Genomic DNA, 10,362 nt, shown 5'->3' on the forward strand with positions numbered 1-10,362 from the left:
GTCAATTCTTGTTAAGCCTGCAAGATTTTGCAGTCACTATTAGAGATGCCTGCTGGTTCATCATGTAACTTTTTCTCGAGAAATGTAGGTTGGCATTCCTGTCCACAGGGTTTAATCTTACATGCCTGTGGCTTGAGAATTTACTTTGGGATTTCATATGCCTTACAGGTGACTGCTGCACGCAAAAGCACTTGGTTTGGGGTGACATTACTGCCATCCAACTATTTATTTATTTATTTATTACTATAAAATATCTAATTGGAATCATCTTTCTCTCCTGTCTTGACAATTCAGTGTGAGCACTTAGGCATGGATGACCTCTGAACCTTCTCACAAGAGGATGTGTGCATCGAGGTGCACCCAACCACTACTCCCTGCCACCCATCTCACACATCACCCATTGAACCCAACTGCTCTATGATAGCACTTTTCTGTGGAGCACCCACTTCGGAAATCATACTACTTTTTGCAGCTGGCCACTGCATTGGACAATTAAAATCTGTTGGTAATTTTATGCCGTTTATGTGACTTATGGAAATGAGTTAGGTCTAGGAAGGAAAATTCTGAGCAGGCTTTTTGTATGGAAGATGTGTTTGTGTGACATCCAGACTTTGGTTTGAGTGCTTACTAGAGGTGCTAGAAGGAGATCTCTAAAAAATGAAGCCAATTATATATCCTTAAAACTGTTAACATATACATAAAGACTTTACTGTTATAGCTTTGAATAACTATGGACAAAAAGAAACCTCCTTGATAACTCTGTTTAGAAAAAAACACTTTTTTATTTTTCTTCTCACTTAAGATTTTTCCTTTAGTTGTTTAAGTCAGACTAATTCTGTTGCTTCCCACAACAACAATTATTCTTTTAGGATCTTACCCACTGTTTTAATGATAAATGTAAAGCAGACATAGACAACTAACTATTCTTACCTACTTTTAAGCTTCTCCAAACATTATGTATTTGAATATTTAAATCAACCTTGAAGATCTTAGTGTTGCCTCCTTTTCTGACAGACTGAATGATAAAGAAACATACATATACAGAAACTTTTCTGGCAGGTAGTATTGAAACTGATCTAGAAGTTCTGCTAATAAGGCTCAAGAGAGGGAGAGGCAGGGAATAAGGAGGTTCAGATGAAAACAGGCATATGAGACATCAACACCTTTGTCTGTGTGGGGGAATATTCTCAGCTGTTCAGCCCACACTGCAGAGCTCAGCATTCAGCAGAGCAGAGCTACTTATGTGACATTTACAATGAGATTTCCAAGGAAAATGGCAATGGCATTGAGTGAAGGTGGAATTTTCCTAATAAAGATATAAATACTTGGTTTTTGTGAGCTTCAATTTGCCTTTATCTAATTTTTGGGGTAGGCAGAAGGAAAGAAACCTGGATGAAATTTTTCAATTCTGAAACTCAGTAAGATTTTAAGTGTTTAATTTGAAATGTACATTACATTCTGAAATTATTCACTTTTAAAAGTTAAAACAAAACCAACATTCCTTCTTATACAGGTAACTGAAAAACACTTCACTTTTTAGTAGTATTAAAATAATTATGTTCACACTGCTCTTTGATATCCAGCACTGTGCTCTTTGGAGAGCATGATAAGAGCAACACAACTTGTCCTTGATTATATTTCAGAATGTTCTTCTATCTTTCATAGTATGTAGAAAAACCTTTCTGTAAGTTAAAACAAAACAAAACAAAACAAAAACAACAAAGTAACAAAAATAACACTGCATTGGAAAGAAACCATGGAACAGAGAGTGTGACCAAATGCCTCCAATGCTTATTAGGACTTCTGTAAATTGAGAGGGAGGGAAATGACAATGATGGGGAGTGCAGCTCTAAATGCCAAAAGGAATGCATGCTTTCTGGTAAACCCTGCTCTATTTGGAGGTGAAACCTTTGCTTTCCTTCCCTACAACTGGTGGGGCAAGGAAAGTTTGGCTGTCTCTGCTGCTTCCTTTCAGAGGCATGGATCATTTTAAACTTTTTCTGGGAATAGTCTTAGCCCAGATCCTGCAACCTCTTAAATAGCTATTAGTATTTTTCTATGATGGTGGGCACTATGCTCAGCTTTTATAATCCCCAGGGTTCACTTTGTGCTAGAGAAACCAGAAACATGTTAATTAAGCTCTGTTTTGTTTGTTTATTTGTTTTTTAAAATAACACAAATTTCTGGGTGAATGCCAGAATTTTGAAGTACTAATCATAATCAGCAGTTATGTATGTGGCACTTGGATCTTCCTTCCTTCCTTCCTTCCTTCCTTCCTTCCTTCCTTCCTTCCTTCCTTCCTTCCTCTTCCTTTCTCTTCCTTTCTTTCTCTCTTTTTCTCTCTCTCTTTCTCTCTCTCTCTTTCTTTTTCTTTCTTTCTCTCTCTCTCTCTCTTTCTTTCTTTCTTTCTTTCTTTTTCTTTCTTTCTTTCTTTCTTTCTTTCTTTCTTTCTTTCTTTCTTTCTTTCTTTCGTTCGTTCGTTCGTTCGTTCGTTCTTCCGTACTTTCGTACTTTCGTACTTTCTTTCGTACTTTCTTTCGTACTTTCGTACTTTCGTACTTTGGGGAAACCTCTCTTTTATTTAAATTCGTAACCGTATTTATAGATAATTTGTAACTAGCAAATCTGTCTTTGGATAGTCCTGAGACTGCAATCTGGAAATCTTAAGAGTGTTTGCTTTAATTAACTCATCATTTAATTTGTTTACATGTTAATCAGCTCTTGAGGATCAATAGATTCTCATTCAGTATAAATAAATTGGACTGGGGAAATAGTTAATACTATAATAAGGGCAGTGCCCATTTGGTCTGTTTTGTGTATGTATTCTGCTTGTTAATCAACAGTCAATTTGAAATGAAATGTTGTACTGCAGGGTCTGAGTTGTTTTATTTTCTTTCCGTTAAGAAACAGAAAGATATGAAGTGGAGGGCTCAAGACACTGCCCTGATTAAAAATGAACAAACAAACAAAACAAACAAACAAAAACCTCAAACCTTCAGTATGGCTTATAACTGAACTTTTTATTTTTACCTTAAAATGCAGACCACAAATCAGGCTATTCCCATTTTTACTCCTCATTGAATTTTCTGTCATTTGAGCTTTGGAAACTAATTCCAAGGATTTTACTGAGCATATTTAATCTTCATCATGGATGACCTTTGCACATTTTCTTTCTGATCAATTTTTTTAAGATGTGCTCATATGGTGATAAAGGTTATTGGAAAGGAGAAGATGTCTAAATGTAGCGGTTACAAACTTTTGAGTAAAAAAGTCTTCTGTAAGTTTTATTTGACTCCTAAAATATTCACTAATTATTTAGGCACAGTTGAAAGATGCTGTAGTAGTCATTTCATAAATTGAGGGATTATTAAACAATATGCAGTGCGGCATCTATCATACAGGCAAAATCCCCATCTATAGGAAATGCCTTGGGAATCTGATCATAGGATAGATACAACACAGGATTGTTTGTATTGCAGTGTTCCTAGATGTAAGAAAGAAATGAATAATTAAATTGTAAAAGAATGACAAAACTTATATACAATAAATCTTCTCATCCAGAATTGTCTAAATATGTAAAGAAATAGATTATGGAATTGGTGTTATGGAGATTATTAAAACATACTAAAAATAATCTGAAATCACCTATTCGCCAACTACTTTTTAGATATGAAGATGTTTAACTGTCTTTGTAAATCTTAATAGAGTAAATCTTAAAAGAGTCTGTCCAGTGAACATTTGTCTCTGCTTACAATGCTATATTGTTTTATACATGTTCTTTGCACAACTCCATTAATCTGTAGTCCTCATGTGCTCTAAAATTTTCACTGCTTCTATTACATTCCTTTTCAAATGCCTATGTGCAATGACATCAACACAAAAGCACCAGTATATCTATAATGAGTGGGTGTTTTTTATCATATATCACTGTGACTGCAGTATCTCTGGTGTTAGGACTGATGTGTTTTCAGATGAATGTGTTATGCACACTGATCTTTAATGCAATAAGGCCTGAAAACAGACCTAAGGTTAGATACCAAAAGAGCCGCTCTGGCTTCTGCAGCTCTCGTACTTACAAGCTGCGTGAAACTATGAAACTCAAACAGCCTTAAAAAAAAATAGTAAGTATTAATCATATTAACAGCTTCTCAAACTTATATAAGTGTCTATAGTTAAGCAGAAGACCTAATTGATATCTGTGCAATGTTAATTTTTATTCCTACACGAGTACCTGATGCACTGTCTTTTTGCTCTATGTTTCATTAGGACTTCTGTTCCTCAGTCTTACTGGGGTATTACTCTTATTCAAGCTTTGCATTCTTGAAATCTCTCAAGTAACCAAACCTGTGGCTCTTACCTGGAGCTTACTGCTAAATATGCCCCATGCCCAAAATTTTGCCCTGATGCTCAAACAAAAGAGCCTTCAGTGAAGCTTATTATACAATTCTTAAGTATAAATGTTGTACCATCCTAATGGTTATCTGATTAGTTATTTTTTGAACTGGAAGGCGTTCAGAGCTGGCTGGTGGGGGCTATGCAGTCTCTCGTTGTAATGAAAGATACTTACACAGCTGCAGGGAGAGGGTGAGAAGGGCCTCTCAGTGCTCCTGCCTGACATCAGAGGTGTGGGGTTGGCAGCCACCTGTGAGGACTCTGGGTGTGCATGGGGCATGCGGTGCTTGGTTGGGTAGGCTGCCAGCAGACATCTGTCAGTGCCCTGTCCTGGTGGAGAAAATTTTTGAGGTTTGATTTTTGGCCAGACTGGCATTTTTAATGTCAAGTTGGTTGTCTTAAGCTCAGGCAGTAGGAAAATTCCTGGATGGCATTTATTGAATAGTGAGTGAATGTGACTTTTGCTGGAAGAGGAGACTTTGAGGTTTTCCTCTGTAGTAAGAGGATTAGTATTTTAAGGCTTCCTCGTGGAAATATCTGTTTTCCTAAAGATTATTGTTAAGAAAGAACACAACTGAATCCTGTTGGCTTTTCTACTAACCAATTTCAATGGGCATCTGTCCTTGTTAGGCACTCTTGGGAATTAGAGGGAGAGGAACAGGAAAGATTGTATTGATCTTGAGTGTTGTGTACCTGTCAGTGGGTTTCTATAAGGAGTCATTTCATGTAACAGATGAGCTAACACTAATCTTTGTAATTGGTTGCTCACTGATTATTCTCAGGAGATACATGTTTTGATATGAGAAAAGGACTTGTCTTCAATTCAATTATAGTATGCAAACAAAGTTTAGGCTTTATCTAAAGGAGATTGAAAAGGTGATGGGAAAATGCATATGGCTTATGTTCCCTTCAAAGCTAGACTGCTCTGCCAGAGAAAAATGACAGTTTTTATCTGTGATTACTTAATACAAACCAATGCAAACCTTACATTTTCTAATATTCTGTAACATTAAGAGAATTCTTATTTTTCATGCCAACACACAGCCCAACTATAATAATAATATTACTGATTTATCAAGTGATATCTTTTTTTTTTTTTTTTTTTTTTTTTAATATAGAATAGCTCTATACTCATCAAGCTTGGTGTGGGTATCCATAAGCTCATAAATGCTGACTTCAAGTAGCTGGAGTGAAGACTTGAGCTGTGAAGTTTATGGCTGGTTGAGTCATAGGATATTGTCTGTAATTCTTGGTGCCAGTTGATTTGGATCGATGTTTCAGTTTGAGCTTTCCGTAAGACCAGGTTGGAATAACCTGGAAATAAGCTTATGGTCCAGACTGATCTTTGTGTTGAAAACAAACATTTAAAGTAATCATGCATTACAGACCACAACAGTTTAAATTTTTGTGCACATATTTCCTAGTATCTAACTATTTACCTTGTGTTATGGTCACATTTCCATTGCCCCTTTGTGTCCCAAGGTTGATGGCAGGGTGTGTAAAGGGGGATAGGGCAAATCAATGGCAACCTGAAACCTTACTGGGAGGAAAAAGGTGTTGAGTTGATGATTTCCTCTTCCTCCCTCTTGGATCTGCTTGCGGTCATTTTTGTGTTTTCTAATGTACATTTACACCTTATTCTTTCATGATTGCTTTGTAAATCTATGTTGTTTAGATTTTATTATAAATTATGAATTTTATAGATGTTACTCCCTGTCTCTCTCTCTCTATTTTTTTTTTTTTATTTTTTTTTCCCCCTCTAAAACTGTTTTTCTCAGGTCTGCATTTCTTCAGCTGACCACTGATGAGTTTGTATCTGTGACTGTCCATTGCTAGGCTGTGCCATATCTTCAGTCATCCTGTACTTATGCTCTTCATGCTGTTTCTCTGCTTCTTGAGCCCTCTGCTGCCTCATCAGGCCCGTGTTTCCTCACAATACAATTTTCTCTTTCTGTCAGAAATACTTCATTTTGCACAGGGTAATTATTTTTTGCTGTTATCTGTACAAAAACTATGGTTGTACCTTTCAAAACAAACAGTCAGACAAGTTATTTGGAACCACCTTGTCAGGTGAATAATTGTTTTTACAGCTAAAGCAAGTGGCAGCAAAGCTGCAGACAGATCACAAGCTCAGACAGAGAAAGCTGACAAGCCTTGGGACTGAGGCTTTTGCAACTCAGTATATGCCTGTGGCCAGGGGCTACACTGGCGGTACTGTATCACTGGGCTACCTTGCCTTCTGATGGGAAGGTGACAATACTTTAAGATGCAGCAGGTCATTTAATAAATCTGTTAGAAAAATAACAATAACACCCATACTCTTACCCTCGAATATGTCAGCACTGTAGTAAATAGTTCAGTATGATTCAATACTATATATGCTGGAGTCCCTTTCTTTCTCTCATTTCTTCCTGTTGAGCAAGAAGCCTGTGTCTGACTTTTCTAAAATACAAGGGGAAGACTTATTAAGGGAATCAATTACTGATCTGGGATAAGTATTTTATTTTATTTTATTTTATTTTAATTTTATTTTATTCTATTTTATTTTTGTTCTCAACTATGGAACAGCTGTTTTTGTTAATAATTTTGTCTCTGAAGCAGTCAGCATTTCATGTAAACAATCATGTAAACAAACTGATACATCTTTCTTCATTAAAAACATAAAGAATTTTAAAAGAATAGTTTTCACAATATTTCTGCTACATGACCCAAGTCTAACTGTTAGCCAGAAGATTTTCAAAAATGCTAAAGCTTCTCATGGTCAAGAAATCATAGAATGGTTTGGGTTGGAAGGGACTTTAAAGATCATCTACTTCCAACCCCCCTACCACGGGAAGAGACACATCCCACTAGATCAGGTTGCCCAAACCCCATTCAGCCTGGCCTAGAATACTTCCAGGGATGGGGAATCCACAGGTTCTCTGAATAACCTGTTCCACATAATTCAGTGAAAATCTAACAGAAATCAAATGTACTGTAAGGAACAACTGTGTTAAGATATAGGGGGTCTGTGAGAGTAATACAGATAATTTAAACACTCAGAATGGTAGAGCTTCCTTTTTTTTTGTTTTGTTTTGTTTTGTTTAAACTCAGCTCATATTCCCAGGGTTGGGTAGGAACAGACTGAAATGCCTTATGCTAATGTACCCAAGGTGATGGTAACAGGGAAGTAACACCTAGCCTGTTTGATATGGTACAATATCATAACTTCCTCTGAAATCTTCAGGAGCATCTCTTAAACTAGACCAGCATGAAGAATCATGTGTCTCATTCCTTTTTTTGGATAAATGCATGCAAACATCATGAAATTCTTTTCAGTCTTGCTTAATGAATTTTGACCATTTTATAAACATTTTTATACATGGCATCACAGGTGATTCTCTTTCAAGTGATGTCAGAAAGAGAAATATCGTGATATTCGCTAGATGTGTCAAGTAGCAGTGACATTGTAAATGTAACATATATGTTAAAGGCAAAATTTCTAAGACATTTGTAGCCTGGGAGCCTGGGAGCTGTTAGAGTCTGGGGAATTCCTGGGGAGAAGAGAAGGTATCCCATATTTCCTTAGAGACCTCCAATAGAAAGGTACAAATACTGTTTTTGGCATAGTTGGAAAAACAAATATTCCCAAAATACTGGATTGTTTTTTTGTTCCCCAAATAACCTTCTTCATACTTAAAAACAATTAGAATTTCCTGCATGACCAACTGGAAATGCAGTTTATATTACTGTATAGATCCCTACTTGAACTGAGTGTTTGGGAAAGGATACTGGCAAATGATTTTCTCTAAAATGTTGATAAACAGAATGTGTTTCTTTTATTCCCTGCTGGAATTTCTGATTTTAATTTTCTTCCTTGAATTTTCATCCTCTTCCTTTTGCTTTTTTTTTTTTTTTTTTTTTTTAATGATGTGTCACTTTTTTCATATTCCACATTTCCTGAAGGAAAAGACAAACAACAAAAACAAAGAGGATGTTATGGACACAGTATACTTTGTCATGTGAATAAAATAAGGGTAGGCACTTAGGTCAAATGCCTCAGACTTGTCAAAGGCAGTAGATAAATTGCATTAGGAGTGAGTCCATTTTATGCAAAGTGAATATTTTTCTGCCTGAAAAAATAAATCCTCAAACAAGACTATCTCTGCTATTTATAACATAATTTAGGAGATGTAAAACACTGTGTACTCATCGTATGGGAATCCATGTACTACATGGATTAAATGTGGATTTAGTAGTTTTGATATCCAGTAAAAAAAGACCAGGTAGCAAATGTTGCTCACAACTTCCATTAACGTGACAGAGGACTAAATGTGAAGAAAGTATTGGCTATCTGCAAAATACACAATTAACCAGATACATCATACTGTTTTGTTTGTTTGTTTGTTTTTGTTAAAAGCTGGAAAACATTCCTCCTATAGCTTGCAGACCCGTGTACTTCTTTACCTGGTGCTGTTTGTCCTTTTTATGTGAAATGTTCAAGCACACTGTGGGAAATATGTGGCAGCATACTGTTTCTTGTTTGAATTTTCCTTTATATCCTGCACAGTCCAGATTTGTTAACTCTGTACTTTTAATTGTAATTATACTTCTTGTACTGCACTAAGCTCCCTCACTAAGGCCATATAAAGTTTGTAATTAGTTTTTCCTATGAAGACCTCGCTACTTTAAAGTAGATACAGTTCAACCTTGCCATTCATGTTCAAGTTTTTCAGGTATTTGTGAGCTTTCTTTCAGCTAAGCATGAATCTATTAATGTACACAAAATAGGTAAACATGTTGTTTTTCCGCTTTCATTTAGATTAGCTAATTTTGCTTAGGTTTGACCATACTTAGCAGAATAATTGTCATGTGGAAAAGAAAATTAAATTAAGCACAAATTATATCATTACATTTATTTATGAACTGTGAATGAATTATTTGTCAAAAAAATCTGTTTTTGTCCAACTTACAGGTTTATTGCATGTGGGAACAAAAATATTAACTGAAAATAGATGTCTGGACTTCAGAAAATCTTCGGAGTACATGAAGAAAAGAGAACATTGTATATTAGACAAAGACAATAGGACTGTGTAAAGTAACGTGTATGTTAAAATCTATTCTTCCTCTCTTTCTGAGTCTAGTTCCTAAAACAGGTTAAATAAAATACTATTTCCCAGATAGCCAAAATAAAACTTCAAATTTAACATAATAAATTGGAGTATTTGTTACTAATATAAGATTTAAGTGCAGTGGTCAGGAATACAAAGGAAACATAATATATATGTTCATAGATTTTTGTCTGGATTTACTTTCATAAATGTCTACTAATGCATTTTTATCCAGTAGTCAGATTTTGATTGTTCTGAAATGAATAACAGTAGACTGATTTCACTACTGGAAGAGTCTGAGAACTGTTCTCTTTGACTTGGAAATTGAAAGGCTGGGCCTTATATTTTATAAAAAACATGCTTCTCTCTTGATATTTTCTACAACATGAGATGGAATGGCTTTTTAAGCATGAGTTTCTCTCCAAAAGGTGGGTACTATTTATCTGAAAATACTTCAGAAAATGTAGACTCTTATATAACAGTTATAAATAGATTTTCTAGGTGTCACTCTTTTTCACTGTTTATAATGACACTAACTGCCTCCCTTTTCTATTTGCACCATCTCCTCTTCCTCTTCCTCTTCCTCTTCCTCTTCCTCTTCCTCTTCCTCTTCCTCTTCCTCTTCCTCTTCCTCTTCCTCTTCCTCTTCCTCTTCCTCTCTCTCTCTCTCTCTCTCTCTCTTTCTCCTTTCCTTTTATAGGCAGCATCCCTTCTTCTGCCATTTCTCATCTTTAGTATGCATTATGCAAAACAGGAAAAATCAAATAAACCAGGTTTGGAAATATATCGCTCATGGGAGAAATAACTAAACCACTAAGATGAATTGATACGTCTTAAAAGCTTTGTAAATGAAATGCAAATGCTGCAAAGAAGGAATACA

General features: G+C 35.7%; 1 long non-coding RNA gene across 1 annotated transcript in view; it reads left to right on the forward strand.

Moving 5' to 3' along the window:
- The window catches only part of LOC106018341 (uncharacterized), a 57,192-nt gene extending 47,647 nt beyond the window's left edge, over window positions 1-9,545 (forward strand). Inside the window, exon 5 of the long non-coding RNA XR_011807832.1 lies at window positions 9,347-9,545. This is a non-coding gene — a long non-coding RNA (uncharacterized lncRNA). The remainder of the gene's footprint in view (window positions 1-9,346) is intronic.
- The last annotated feature ends 817 nt before the right edge of the window (window positions 9,546-10,362 follow it).

The sequence above is a fragment of the Anas platyrhynchos genome, chromosome 3 (assembly GCF_047663525.1).
Source record: "Anas platyrhynchos isolate ZD024472 breed Pekin duck chromosome 3, IASCAAS_PekinDuck_T2T, whole genome shotgun sequence".
Classification (NCBI taxonomy): domain Eukaryota; kingdom Metazoa; phylum Chordata; class Aves; order Anseriformes; family Anatidae; genus Anas; species Anas platyrhynchos.